This window comes from Vigna unguiculata, unplaced genomic scaffold (genome assembly GCF_037176805.1).
Source record: "Vigna unguiculata cultivar grain cowpea cultivar isolate G323 ecotype 2 unplaced genomic scaffold, ASM3717680v1 ptg000174l, whole genome shotgun sequence".
NCBI classification, from domain to species: Eukaryota; Viridiplantae; Streptophyta; class Magnoliopsida; order Fabales; family Fabaceae; genus Vigna; species Vigna unguiculata.
Window position 1 is genome coordinate 25,001 of NW_028196812.1, and position 16,555 is coordinate 41,555.

General features: G+C 31.9%; 1 long non-coding RNA gene across 1 annotated transcript; it reads right to left on the reverse strand.

Moving 5' to 3' along the window:
- Positions 1 to 4,585: 4,585 nt before the first annotated feature.
- Positions 4,586 to 6,516, reverse strand: LOC146875085 (uncharacterized). Its single transcript, XR_014992256.1, has 2 exons — positions 5,438 to 6,516; positions 4,586 to 5,395 (listed from the first exon to the last, which is right to left on the reverse strand). It is a non-coding gene; the product is annotated as an uncharacterized LOC146875085 (long non-coding RNA).
- Between the last annotated feature and the right edge of the window lie 10,039 nt (positions 6,517 to 16,555).

Below are 16,555 nucleotides of genomic sequence, written 5' to 3' on the forward strand. Positions count from 1 at the left end.
ACAAATAGTAATTGATGTGATTTGTACATAAATAAAACATTATGATACTTGAATTTCTATTTGAATTTTCTATTTGCTTTAGTTGAATATCTTCTTTTATTCGATTTTTTGAATTGTTTATTTTACAATAGTCGATGATAGTCACAATAGAAATTTCAACGAACTTAGTCATTGAGCTATAATGAGTTATAAAGATCTATCTATAGATAAAAAATACACAAATAAGAAATATCATTTTATGTAAGGAGTATGTTGATTATATAAAAAGTAAGAGGCAACAATTTTTTTTCGTTTACCATGGGGAAGGACACTATCGCCAACATAATAAACCTATATACGAAATGCTGACATGAATAAAAAGGAATGGTTCAATTACTTTTACTAACATTACAGAAAAAACTGTAAAAATACTTTTACGAGAGGGTTTTGTTGAAAACATCAGAAAACATAGAGAAAACGACAAATATTTTTTAGTTTTAACTCTACGGTATCGAAGAAATAGAAAAGAATCATATAAAAGTTTTTTCAATTTAAAACGAATAAGTACACCCTGGTCTACGAATATATTACAATTATCAACAAATCCCTCGAATTTTAGGAGGCATGGGGATTGTCATTCTTTCAACTTCTAGAGGTATAATGACAGATCGAGAGGCTCGTATTAGAAAAAATCGGCGGCGAAGTTTTATGTTATATATGGTAATCTTTCTAATATCCGAATTCGATGAGAAACTTGTATCCATTTCATTTATGTAAAAAAAAAAAAGAGAGATAAAACGCAAGTTTCTAATAGAACTTCATCCCTCATAGATAGAAATATATCTATTTTTTTTAGATAGATATATTTATTGATGAATGTAAGAAGGGATTTCACTGGAATTGTAAAAAAAAGGGGAAATTCACGAAGATTTAATTACTAATGAATAACTTATCCATAAATTATTTGCCCGGGGTTTTAAGGTTTATATACAATTAATGCAAATTGGATTTTTATTTCTATTCTAGAATATGTTTCCATTACTTTTTCTGGACATACGATAAGAAAATAAAAAAGAGAAGTCACTCAATTGAATTAGGATGTTTTTTAATCTCAACTTTATTTTCTATTTTATTGAGAAAGCCACTAATAGACGTTCAAATAGACGTTCAAAATGTAAGGACCTTTATTTTTCTTCCACAATTTTGGATTAACTAATTAAGGAATGTAAAATATGAAAATAAACGCCTCGGTTCGTAAAATTTGTGAAAAATGTCGATTGATTCGAAGACGAGGACGAATTATAGTAATTTGTTTCAATCCAAAACATAAACAAAGACAAGGATAATATTTGAACAAACAGAAGCTTTCTAAAAAATAGACTAGATAAAAAAAGAGAGAAAATTATAAAATTATCTAGAATATATATTATTCTATGAAAATGAAAAATCCAATTTTTTAAATATTATTGATATTTCAACTTTTAACTTTGATTTCAAAAATTGTATTTGATATTAATCAAAAGCAAATAAAAAAGAATATAGAAAAAATCGAATATCAAATTCGAAAAGAATTGGAAAAGGATCCGTTTTTGACATGAAATGGATATCTCCATACCCTAGATCTATCTTATTTTTTTTTTTTAATGAAATATTGTATTGAAATAATCGAATATGGCAAAATCTATACCTAAAAAAGGTTCACGTAAAAATGTACGTATTGGTTCGCGTAATTATACTCGTTAAAATACCAAAGGGAATTATTCATGTTCAAGCTAGTTTCAACAATACTATTGTGACTATTACAGATGTACGAGGTCGGTGATTTCTTGGTCCTCCGCGGTACTTGTGGATTCAAGGGTACACGAAGGGGAACACCTTTTGCCGCTCAAACTGCAGCAGGAAATGCTATTCGAACAGTATCGGGATCAAGGCATGCAACGAGCAGAAATCATGATAAAAGGGGCCTGGCCTCGGAAGAGATGCAGCATTAAGAGCTATTCGTAGAAGTGGTATACTATTAAATTTTATACGAGATGTAACTCCTATGCCACATAATGGATGTAGGTCTCCTAAAAAAAGACGTGTATAAAACTAAAAATAAACATTAAAAATAGTTCAAGAGAAAAAAACAAGTCAAGAGTTTTATCAAAATAATTACTATGGTTCATGAGAAATTAAGAGTCTCTACTCGGACACTACAATGGAAATGTGTTGAATCACGAATAGACAGTAAGCGTCTTTATTATGGACGCTTTATTCTGTCCCCACTTATGAAAAGGTCAAGCCGATACAATAGGCATTGCAATCCGAAGAATTTTACTCGGAGAAATAGAGGGAACATGTATCACACGTGTAAAATCAGAGAAAATACCACATGAATATTCTACCATAATAGGTATTGAAGAATCAGTACATGAAATTTTCATGAATTTGAAAAAAATTGTATTGAAAAGTAATATGTATGGAACACAGGACGCATGGATTTCTTTCAAAGGTCCTGGATATATAACCGCTCAAGACATCATTTACCACCCTCAGGGTGGAAAATCGTTGATAATAGACAACATATAGCCAACGTAACAGTACAGAACCTGTTAATTTGTGTATTGAATTAAAAATTGAGAGAAATCGTGGGTATCGTATAAAAACATTAAAAAACTTTCAAGACGGAAGTTATGATATAGATGCTAGATTCATGCCTGTTCGAAATGTAAATTATAGTATTCATTCTTATGTCAATGGGAATGAAAAACAAGAAATACTTTTTCTGGAGATATGGACAAACGGAAGTTTAACTCCTAAGGAAGCCCTTTATGAAGCCTCCCAAAAATTTGATTGATTTTATTTCTTCCCTTTTTACACGCAGAAGAAGATAACTTTCATTTAGAAAAAAAATCAAGACAAAGTGACTTTGCCCCTTTTTACTTTTCATGATATATGGGTTAAAGATAAACTAAGGAAAAATAAAAAAGAAATAGCATTGAAAATCTATTTTTATTGACCAATTAGAATACCTCCCAGGATCTATAATTGTCTCAAAAGATCCAATATTCATACATTATTAGAACTTTTGAATAACAGTCAAGAAGACCTTCTGAAATTTGAACATTTTCGCGTAGAAGATGGAAAATCTATATAGGACATTTTAAAAATACAAAAGTATTTTGCATAAAATTGAAATCTATTGACATAGGATTTTTTCAAATTGATTTTTTTTCTAAACTCAAAATGAAAGGTCAAAATATGTAATTTAAATATTTAGAACAAATCCTAATGGTCAGAATATATCTAAAAAGGAATAGATGTATCTAGGGATTAGTAGGTTCAGAAAGAATTCTCCCTAGATATACAATACAGATGTCATGATATTTTATTTCAAAATGAATTCAAAATGAAACCAATCTTATAATTTTAAAAAAGACCTAACGTTAGGGATTTCTCAATAGGTAATGTTGCTCCAATACCTAACCAAAGGGGCAACTACAGTACCAATCAAAAAGATGGTAGTTGCTACTGGGCGGCGAAATGGATTTTGGAATTTATTAACATTCTCCAAAAAGGGTACTGTTAATAATCCCGTAGGTACCGAAACCATTAAAAGAACGCCCAATAACTTATTGGGCACTGTACGAAGTATTTGAAATACGGGAAAAAATACCATTCAGGTAGTATTTCCAAAGGAGTTGCAAAAGGATCCGCAGGTTCCCCAATCATGGATGGTTCTAGAACCGCTAAGCCTACGTTACAGGCAATAGTACCTAGAATTACTACTGGAAAAATATATAAAAGATCGTTAGGCCATGCGGGTTCTCCATAATAATTATGACCCATTCCCTTAGCCAATTTAGCTCTTAATACAGGATCATTCAAGTCAGGTTTTTTTGTATTGGGATAGGTGAATTCTTATAGATCCATCCTCCAAAAGAACCGGATATGATAATTTTTCATCATCCGGCTCGAGCACTAATCAAATTTTTCTTCAACTGTATCTATAGAATAAACTAGAAAAAAAATGTATGTGTTATCCACACATATATGAAGATTCTAAATAATAAAAGAAACTTGATTCTATTCTCTTTTTCCAAAGTTACCATTTTTTATTGAAAAAAAATTAAGTTCTTTTTAAGTAAATTTTAGTAAACGCTCAATACCCGAGTAGACTTTTCAAGTTGATAATGCTTTCTGGTGATCTCAAACTTTGCAATTGTTATCCTATCAAAAAAAAATCTTGATACTTTTTATGTACAAAGAATTTACTTGTTACTAATATAACCTAACTTGCGTTGTTCTTTAGATCTACTTTGTTCACACTCCAATAGTATCAGAAATCAAATCAATGCATAGGAAATGAATGCGTTGTCATACTATATAGAATTCAGACTATATCACATCACTTCTTTTACTGGATCTTATGGAGGCCTGTTGATGCAGAATAAAATCGAGTCTGATCATAGAAAGATTCTCTTCAAGTAAAACCCAGCCTACCCTCTCTGTAAGAGCCTTGCTTGGTGGTTGGAAAAAAGGACACATTTAATTGTAAATTATAATGTGGCAGATAAGATAAAGTCATATATCTGCGCGGCCAAATAAATAGTTCAAGTCACACACTCCCATAATCCATTTTTTTTGGAGAATTCCCTTCAAACTATTTTTGTATGTAAAAAAAAATTCAATTTTTGTTAAGTTGAAGAAAAATATCTAAATACATGTTTTATTTTGTTTTATAATCCATAATTGTAGCAATGAAAAAAAATCTCCCCAAAATACAAAATGATAATGAAGTGATTACAAATATCTATGACCCATATTCACTATAAAGGACCAGAAATGCTTGCTTACGTATCATTGAAAAGTGCATTAACATAAATACAGCAGTAAGAAGAGGTAATACAAAAGTATGCAAACTATAAAAACGAGTTAAGGTAGATTGGCCCACACTGGAACTTCCGCGTAATAATTCTACCAAAGACGATCCTATTACAGGAATAGCTTCGGGTACGCCTGTTACTATTTTTACTGCCCAATAACCAATTTGATCCCAAGGTAAGGAATAACCAGTTACACCAAAAGATGCAGTTAATACAGCCAAAACTACACACGTAACCCAAGTTAATTCGCGAGGTTTTTTAAAACCACCTGTAAGATACACACGAAATACGTGTAGAATCATCATTAAGACCATCATACTTGCCGACCATCGATGAACTGATCGGATTAACCAACCAAAATTAGCTTCAGTCATTATATATTGAACAGAAGCAAAAGCTTCAGTAACGGTTGGGCGATAATAAAAAGTCATAGCAAATCCTGTTGCTACTTGGACTAAAAAAACAAGTAAGTGTAATTCCTCCCCTAAACAATAAAATATGTTCACATGAGGCGGAACATATTTACTGGTTATATCATCGGCAATCGCCTGAATTTCAAGACGTTCTTCGAACCAATCATAAGCAATCGCCTGAATTTCAAGACGTTCTTCGAACCAATCATAAACTTTATTGAGATAGGTAACCCAAAGGAACCCCCCCAGAGAACCGTATATGCGAATTTCATCTCGTACGGCTCAAACAAAAATACCCAAATATTGATTGTAACAAAAACAGATATCCGTAATAGAAAGTTTGAAACTGCTTTATTTAATCCTATGATTCTAATTTTCTCTTACGATAAAAAAGAAATAAAAATCCGAAAGCTATTCTTTTTTGTTATAATGCCAAAATATCAAGTCGGCGCACCCGTCTTTATCGTGATCTTTTAAGGCCTCTTGAATATTCTTTACTTCTTTTTATTTGTATAATGTGAATTTACTGCTGTCTTCTTTATTCTTGAATTTTTATTATTGATAAGGATTCTCTTGTTAGGACCATATGAATGAATAAAAAAAAACCTCAGATTCATACTAGAACCACGATGATTCAAAACAATTTTTAATCGAAGTCCAAAAATTCCCTGAGTAAGAATTGCTGGATCATCACTTCTTCAATGAATAGATAAAATATAATGAAAAAATTCAAGGAAAGGTTTGTCCTTTGCTCAAAATAAAGACAAACTGGAGAAGCTTGAAAGAATCAAAATTTTTCAATATATTTTTAGAACTCTTTGAAAAGGTTTTTAAATCCAGTTGCGAGGTCTAAATATTTAGTATGAATCATAGTATTAAGATTTTTAGAATCTATTTTCTATATTCCGTGCTCCAGATACTAGATTAAATATCTGACGGAATAAAACCATCTATATCAAGATGACAGACCCATTTTATGTTCTGTACTTTCAATAGGACCAATTAAAACAAGTCACACACTCATATTCCGGAAATACAGAAACAAAGAAATTCTACGATCAAACTACCACATCAACATGGAATAGACTAAGAAACAATAAGAAACCTAAAGGCTTCACTTTCTATAAACTAATTACTCGATTCTTGTGAATCTAATTGATAGAAATTCCGTCCAATAAAATGGACGAATTATAAATCTCCAAAATAATAGATAGAAATATCGCAAATAGAGCCATTGCAACACCCATCAAAGGAGTAGTTCCCCACCCCGGGGCTACTTTACCATATTCTGAATTTAAAGGTTTCAATAAATTCCCTACAACAGTTCGTCTTGGACCAGATCTAGAATTATCCTCAACGGTTTGCGTAGCCATAAATACTCTTTTTTATTCATTTAGATCTGTTGACTTTGTATACCATTCCGCTGTAAATATAAGGATCTTATCCTATAGATCTATTGTGATCTGGAAACTTTAGAATTAAAATAATGGAAACAGCAACTCTAATTGCCATCTCTATATCTGGTTTACTTGTAAGTTTTACTGGGTATGCCTTATATACTGCCTTTGGGCAACCCTCCCAACAACTAAGAGATCCATTTGAAGAACATGGGGACTAGTTGAAGTAATGCGCCCTCCCTATTGGGGGCTCATTACTTCAATTAAGATAATAAAAAATTATTTGACCTTTTTCGTCGGAACTTTAGGAGGTTCTCTAAAAAAAATCGCGAAAAAAATAATTCCTAAAGTTGAGACTAAGAGGAATGTATAAACCAAAGCTTCCATAAATTTAATCGTGGTTTACAATTATAGCTTTCATACCTGTTTCTTGGGGTGGGGCTCTTTTCGAAAAGAAAAAAAAGAATAAATGCAATGATTCCAATCAAGATTTATCTAGTTCTTTATATGAAATTCAAAATTATAAAAAAGTAGAAAAGAACAAAAGAATGTTATACTACCTGTCTTCTTGTAGTTGGATCTCCAAGTTTTTGGAATGCTCCAAATTCTACTTGAGCATCTAAATCTGGGTCGATACCAGCAAAAACATCTCTGAACAAAGTTCTAGAACCATGCCAAATGTGCCCGAAAAAGAATAGCAGAGCAAATGAAGCATGCCCAAAAGTAAACCAACCCCTTGGACTGCTACGAAAAACACCATCTGATTTCAAAGTAGCACGATCTAATTCAAAAATTTCCCCCAATTGAGCACGTCTAGCATATTTTTTCACAGTAGCGGGATCACTATAACTTACTCCATTAAGCTCACCACCATAGAACTCAACAGTTACACCTACTTGTTCGACACTATATTTCGATTCTGCTCTTCGAAAAGGAACATCGGCTCTAACAATTCCGTCCCCATCTACTAAAACAACTGGAAATGTTTCAAAAAAAGTAGGCATACGACGTACAAAAAGCTCATGTCCTTCTTTATCTCGAAAAATGGGATGTCCTAACCAACCGACGGCTATTCCATCTCCATTGTCCATTGAACCAGCTCTAAATAACCCCCCTTTTGCTGGATTATTTCCGATGTAATCATAAAAAGCTAATTTTTCAGGAATTTTAGACCAAGCTTCTGATAAATTTTGATTTTCGGCTAGCCCAGCACCAACTCTTCGATATATTTCTTGCTGGAAGTATCCCTGATCCCATTGATACCGAGTAGGACCAAATAATTCAATGGGGGTTGTTGCTGAACCATACCACATAGTTCCAGCAACGACAAAAGCTGCAAAAAAGACAGCAGCAATACTGCTAGAAAGGACAGTTTCAATATTTCCCATACGTAATCCTTTATACAGACGTTGGGGTGGACGCACACTAAGATGGAAAAGACCCGCTAATATGCCCAACGTTCCTGCCGCAATATGATGAGAAGCTATCCCCCCCGGAACAAAAGGATCAAAACCTTCCACACCCCACGCGGGATTTACGGATTGTATCCTTCCAGTTAGTCCATAAGGATCAGACACCCATATTCCGGGACCATACAATCCTGTTACATGAAATGCGCCAAAACCAAAACAAGCCACCCCTGCAAGAAATAAATGAATTCCAAAAATTTTTGGCAAATCCAAAGAAGGTTTTCCAGTACGTTCATCACAAAAGATTTCTAGATCCCAATAAACCCAATGCCAAATAGCCGCTAAAAAGCACAAGCCTGAAAACACTATATGTGCTCCGGCCACACCTTCGTAACTCCAAATACCCGGATTCGTTATAGCCCCTCCTGTGATATTCCAACCGCCCCACGAATTAGTTATTCCTAAACGAGTCATGAAAGGTATAACGAACATACCCTGTCTCCACATTGGATCAAGAACAGGATCAGAGGGATCAAAAACTGCTAATTCATATAGAGCCATCGAACCGGCCCAACCAGCAACTAGAGCTGTGTGCATTATATGAACAGAAAGCAAACGGCCCGGATCATTTAAAACAACAGTATGAACACGATACCAAGGTAAACCCATGAAAAAATACCCCTTCAACAAAAAATAGACACTATGTAACTTTATTGCACTGGAAAAAAATGAATATAGCCTTTCAGTAGATTCTCTTGGAAAATGGAACAATCATATTTGTCGAAATCAAAGAAACAGATTTATTCTATACCGGATAAGTAACAATACGCAATGGTGGGGAGACGAAAGGGGTTGACAACTTTCTCTATGACTATTTAAATAAGTAAATGCAGACATATTCGCTTATCACCCCAATGACCCATTTATAACAACTCGACTTTATTTAGTCTTCTTTTTTATAAAAAAAAGCAATATTAATATAAAATCAAGTAAATCTTTTTTAACACGATAAGCTAATTCTTACGTTTCCACACTAAAGTGAGATATATGACTTTATTATTTGTCCATTTTATGCCCATTGGTGTTCCAAGAGTACCCTTTCGAACCCCCGGGGATAAAGATGCATCTTGGGTTGATATATAGTGCGACTTGTCAGATATAGTAGGTTATATGGGATTTACCCGTTTTCTCCCCCGATCGAGATATCCCCGCTTTCACCCCCAAAAGAGAATGATGAAATCATAAAGATAAAAAAATGGGGAGCGTGAAGTGTAATGAAGTACTATTCTATCGATTTTTTCATTTTTAGATAAAATTTCCAGATTATTACTCGAAATTATGAATAATTTATGGTTGGCTTAATTGGACCAATAAAATCAAGTACCCAGGCTCTGTGTAGAAAAAACCAATTGGTAATATTTCTACGATCACTACTTCTATCATATCTATATATTGTATTTTACAAAAAACATTAATAAATTCAGAAAAGGAAGAAGTTCTAACAAAAATACATAGTTTTGGACTATTTGTTCTATATGTGCAAATCCAAATCGGGCAGATCTTTACTCAGAGTAGAAAAGAAACCTAAAAGAATTGAAAAAGTCCATTCAGAAACAAGAAAATTACATTGTGATTCGGCTTCGATCTCGATGAAAGCAATACATCAATGAGAAGATAGTTCACTAAATTAAGTATATTCTTCTTTTTTTTTAGTTCGAAGAAATCCATTAGAAAAAGAGAAAGATTAAAATCGACACATTGATTCCTTTTTTGCTTATATAATTTTTGATGAACTGTATGCATCAAAAGGTGCATGTACGGCTTTTAAGGAAAAAATGGAATCCTAATCAATCGACTTTATCGAGAAAGATTACTTTTTTTAGGTCAAGATGTTGATAGTGAAATATCGAATCAACTTATTAGTATTATGATATATCTGAGCATAGAGAAAGAGAATAAAGAATTGTCTCTGTTTATAAACTCTCCGGGGGGGTGGGTAATACCTGGAATAGCTATTTATGATACTATGCAATTTGTACAACCAGATGTACAGACAGTATGTCTGGGATTAGCTGCTTCAATGGGATCCTTTCTTTTGGCAGGAGGCACAATTACCAAACGTCTTGCATTTCCTCACGCTTGGCGCCAATGATTCTTTTCTTTGAGAATATATAGAATAGATATCTATCTATATATACTATACCTTCGCCATAAAAACCAAAGTAATAATAGCATGGTATTTTGAATTCCATATGCAATTTTTTTGAATCATTTAATTATATATAGAAAGAGTAGTATGAAAAAGAGGGTATTTTCCATTTTATCTGATCTATAAGAAACCTAGTTTCATTTTAGTAGTGTCGCATACTTTTTTGTTTTTTTTCATACCAGAAAGCTTGTAACAATTTTTATTTGAATCAGAAGAAAACTTAATATATGAAAAAAAAAAGAAACTTTTGGATTGTTGAATACCAAAATGATATAAAAAACAACGGAACCATCGTAGTATTTAAAAATAGATTCAAAAAGAAAGTTGGTTATTCTATTGTTTATTATTTAAGGATCCGGATCCAAAAGACCTAGTAGATTTTGTACTTCTTTTTTCTTTGATAGAAAAAAAGAAATTTGTAAATGTAGAAACAAAATTCATCGAAGAAAATACTCTACTCTATCCATAGAGGAAAAAATGAATTGCATAAGTACAAAAGCCGTATGCATCAATACGCAGAAAATGCTTGTACGGTTATTGAATATACTTTTTGCCCTTTATCTTATTTGTCTTTGTCCCTTTTCTGTTACCTTTATTTTGGGAATAAAGACAATCTTTAGCAATCTACCAATATAGTAAAAAGAATTCTAAAAAGATTTATCAAGATAAGGGAAATACTACTTAAGTGATATAATCAGGGTAATGATCCACCAACCTGCTAGTTCTTTTTATGAGGCACAAGCGGGAGAATTTGTCCTGGAAGCGGAAGAGCTACTGAAAATGCGTGAAACTATCACAAGGGTTTATGTACAAAGAACGGGCAAACCTTTATGGGTTATATCGGAAGACATGGAAAGGGATGTTTTTATGTCAGCAGCAGAAGCCCAAGCTCATGGAATTGTAGATCTTGTAGCAGTTGAATAAAAAATTGGTGGCAAAGGTTATTCTAATTAAATACAAGATTGGAAATTTAATTTTTTACTCTATCTTACTTTACATTTTAAAATAAAATCTCTAAGAGTTAATCTATTAATATAGTATATATAATTAATATAGGCTATAAATAAGGAATATAGAATATAAGTAATTCACGGTTAGGATAGATCTAAACCTGCTCATTATACAAAAATATAGATATATATAGTACGACTTACCATGCCAACTATGAAACAACTTATTAGAAACACAAGACAGCCAATCCGAAACGTCACAAAATCCCCAGCTCTTCGGGGATGCCCTCAACGTCGAGGAACGTGTACCAGGGTGTATGTGCGACTCGTTCAGCTTAAATACTAAGAAAAAACAAATTAAAATTTTTCAGTATTGGTAATCAGTTAAGATAGTGTGAATGCAAAAACTACATTCACACTATCTTAACTTAATATATAATTCTTTTCTATATAATTATATAATTCTTTACATTCTTCTATCTTGTATAAAATTTATGGTTTCGATTGGTGCAAAACCAATAATACACATTTGCAATTTCATATGAGAAGGACTTTCCCATCGGTAACAAAAAAAAGTTACCCGTTAAGCGGAGAAAATACTATTTCAATTAAAAATAAAGTATGTCCTTAATGAATGTATTTTGATGGATTTTGTAAGAATGGAATAAGAGGGTCAGCTACCCAGCAAATTTTCATAATTAAATACCGTTACTATAGAATTAGATTTGGTTGTGAAAAAACCTACTTACTCAATATTGCATGGGTAGAGCCACAGAGTGTGAACTGTACAAGTTAACAATAACATTCATTAAATGAATCAAAAATGAAAATAAAAAGGCTCCGGTGTATAGAGAGGACCTGGTCATTTCTAAAAAAAATCATAGAAACGAAGGAACCCACCAATTCATTATAAAAATATGTGTCCTATTTCATTTACTATTTTTATTTTATTTGATATCTAGTATCTATACAATTTCTGATTTTGAGGTTAAATGTTTAATATAAAAAATCGTGGTTGGGGCGGTTATAGTAGCAAGAGCCGTTGGAATTTTTTTTTATACATCGGAAGAATCCATTTTTGTTATTAATAGACTAGGAAGAAAAAAAGAATAACTGAAAAATGAAAAAGTTATTCCTGAAAATATCATTTATTAAATGACCAGAATTAAACGAGGATATATAGCTCACAAACGGAGGACAAAAATTCGTTTATTCGTATCAAGTTTTCGCGGAGCTCATTCAAGACTTACCCGAACTATTACTCAACAGAAATTGAAAGCTTTAGTTTCGGCTCATCGGGATAGAGATAGGAAAAAAAGAGATTTTCGTGGTTTATGGATTAGTCGAATAAATGCAGTAATTCGCGAGAATCAAAAAGTATCTTATATTTATAATAATTTAATGAATAGTCTATACACCAAGCAATTGCTTCTTAATCGTAAAATAGTTGCACAAATTGCTATATTAAAAGAGAATTGTCTTTTTATGATTGCCGATAATATCATAAAAACTTAAAACCCCTTATTTACTGCAGGAAGGTATAGACTAGAAATTTGTTTATTTTGATAGCTTTATCATACGATAAAGCTATCAAAATAAACAACCATGCTTAAAAAATTATTCTTCGTTACCTATTATCTTTTTTATTCCAACAAAAAAATCAAATGGAATTATCCTAATTTTGAACAAAACATCAATCCATGTTTAATTCGAATCTAAATTCAAATTGGATTTCGAATTTTTAATTTCTATTTTTTTTTCTTAAAGGAGTAATTTTAGCAGTCGACTCGCTTTTTTCAAATTGTTTTTCGTTATTAAGAAAAGGTAACGAAGATAAAATACGAGCTTGTTTTATAGCAACAGTAATTAATCGTTGTTGTTTTAAGGTCAATCTATTTACACGTCTAGATAATATTTTTCCTTGTTCACTAATAAATCGACAAATTAAACCCATGTTTTTATAATCAATTCGGTCCCCCGATTGAATCGGGGGCAAACGTCTACGAAAAGATCGCTTGGATTTAATAAAGAGTCGCTTAGGTTTTTCCATAGTTTATTTATTCCTATTCCAAAAATAACATTGATTTAAATAAATATAATTATAATAAAGGATTTGTATTTTTTTTCTTCTTTAGCATATGTTGTTATATAACGACGGGGACATCATTTTCTCAATTCCAATCGACTAGGCGTATTGTGTCGATTCTTGTTAGTAATCTATCTAGAAATACCGCTTTATTCCTTATTTAGACTCTTTTTATCACAACCAGTACCTTCCAAAAGAACACTTACTCGGATATCTTTACCCTTGGACATGACCCTCCTTTGGGTTTTTAATTCACTTATAACTCTTTTCGGATTCGAATCTAAGAATCTAAGAAAAAGATGAAAACAACTAAGATAAGATAAAAAAGAAGAATTCGAAAAATTATGAAAGATTTCGTTCCAATTTAATTGAATCTAGTACAAAAAGAATACAAGGATCTGTAACTATATTTCGTTTCAAATTGCCAGTATTTTCGTTTTTTTAAAGTATTTTTTATGATATTGTTGCCCCAACCTATGGATTTCTGCTTTCACTTTCTTTTTCATAGGAATTGAATTAATAATTCAATTCCATTGAAGCCTGGACCAGATCCCGATCCCGAGTGTCACTCCGAATTTCAATGAGGCCAATTTAATCTTTCGTCTTTATCTTTCCTAAAAAAAAAAAAAAGAAGAGTAGGTTAATTACACATATTTAATATATAATTGGACCTTTCATCTTCTTCACCCCTTCCCGTGTCAATAACTAAAATTAAAAAAAGGGGAATATCAATGCATCTGGAAAAAAACGATTGATCTCTATCAATAGACCCGCCAAAGCCCCGAACCATAAAGTACTTACTACTGGTGCCACGGAAAGATATGTTTTTAGATCTCGCATTTCAAATCCTCCTTTCTTTTTATTATTTAAGTATTTTTTCTCTGTTGATATATATCAACAGAGAAAAATGTGGAAAACAAGACAAAGATTCTTTACAATAACACTATAAACAAATGGAAAAGGGATGTAGCGCAGCTTGGTAGCGCGTTTGTTTTGGGTACAAAATGTCACGGGTTCAAATCCTGTCATCCCTATCCCTAACAATTACTTATTCTATGATATTCCGTATTCTATAATATTCCATATTCTATGAGATGAGCAATAAACCGGGAACCTGTGAAGACGAATTCCAATTGAACATACATACTGAATATCTATATGCAAAATGGATTTGGATCATATAATTTTATGAAAACAAAACGCTCTTAGTTCAGTTCGGCAGAACGCGGGTCTCCAAAACCCGATGTCGTAGGTTCAAATCCTACAGAGCGTGATTCTAGTATTATTCGCCTGATAATTACACTGAAATAATTGAACATTCAAAAGAAAGTCTGAATTTTATCCTTGTCGATTAGGATTAAACTAAATAAATAGGGAATCACAAAAAAAGAGACATTAATGAATCAAAGATCCAACTGATCACCTCGTCGGTATTGTAAATATGCAGTTACAAATAATCCAGCCAAAGTAATAGGAATTAAACCTAACACGATTCCAAATAGAAAAACTTCAATCATTTTTATTTGTTCGAAAAGTAAAAAGAAAGGTAATATAATATCTAGCCTTAAACATAAATCTGTATTGATCATAAATCTCAACGATCGAGAATTGTAAATTGACATAGTAAGGAATTCTAGAATGTCTTATACCAAAATTTACTATTCCTCTCAAAATTACAAATCAAATAAGTCGTATTTTACTAAGACCAATAAATAGAGACGAGGTTATAATTAAAACCGATAGTAAAAAACCGAAATAACTAGTGATAGTGGGCATATAGAAACTAAATGAAATATGTTCGTTCTTTTTATACATATGTTTATAAAGCACTTCCCTAAATTTCCATTTTTGAGAGAAAAAAGAAGATAAAAAATCCTACTTGAAAGATACAATTCAAAATTGGCAATTCCTCAATAAATTCAATTATTAGAGACGAAAAAAAAAAAAAGAAATAGAGTAACATAATTTAGAAATAAATTCCTCATCTGTTACATCTACCCATCCTGTGATTTCAAATCAACATACTTCTTAATCAACTCAGGAATTAAGTAAACTGATCTAATGAAAATATTTAGTATTATTCTATAGATATCCAATAGAATTCTGTTTATATTGGAAAAAGAAAAGAAAAATTATGAATATTCAAACAAAGAATAATAACTCTGTTATTTCATTTTATTTCACTTTGAATTAATGTAGAAGAAAATAGAAAAAAAGATCTTCAACAACCACAAAAAATATATTTATTGATTTGGCAATAATTGAATTATTAAAATAGAAAATCTACTTTATGAATTATCTACTTTATTAATTATTAGAAACCCTTTTCTCATATTCCGATTTTAATGGATCTTTAGTTTCTAATCCAAAACTAATAATTTGAAATGTTAAGAACCTTCCTTTTATACTATTACTCTAAAAATTTAATATAAAAAAAATTTTTATATACCCAAACTTTGCAAAATTTTCTATCGGATTTTTGACTACATAGAGACAATCAATGAAAAAAGAAGAAAAAAATCTAGTACTAAAATTTTACACTGATTGTGAAATTTCATTGCTCTGTTAGAAGAAGGATAGCTATACTGATTCGGTATACTCAAAAGACACCGTTGGTACAAAATGGACGATCTAACAAGGATTCTATTTCAGTAAATTTCGCCTTACTGATCTCGTCTTTTATGGACTCGATCCCCCCCTTTTGACTGTACAAGAATATGTGGAGTTCAAGATGTCTGGAAGCACAGGAGAACGTTCTTTTGCTGATATTATTACCAGTATCCGATACTGGATTATTCATAGCATTACTATACCCTCCCTATTCATTGCAGGTTGGTTATTTGTCAGTACAGGTCTAGCTTACGATGTATTTGGAAGTCCCCGCCCAAACGAGTATTTTACAGAGAACCGACAAGGAATTCCATTAATAACTGGCCGTTTTGATCCTTTGGAACAACTTGATGAATTTAGTAGATCTTTTTAGGAGGCTCCAATGACTATAGATAGGACCTATCCAATTTTTACAGTACGATGGCTAGCTGTTCACGGACTAGCGGTACCCACTGTTTCTTTTTTGGGATCAATATCAGCAATGCAATTCATCCAACGATAAACTTAATTTGAATTATAGAGCTATGACACAATCAAACCCAAATGAACAAAATGTTGAATTGAATCGTACCAGTCTCTACTGGGGGTTATTACTTATTTTTGTACTTGCTGTTTTATTTTCAAATTATTTCTT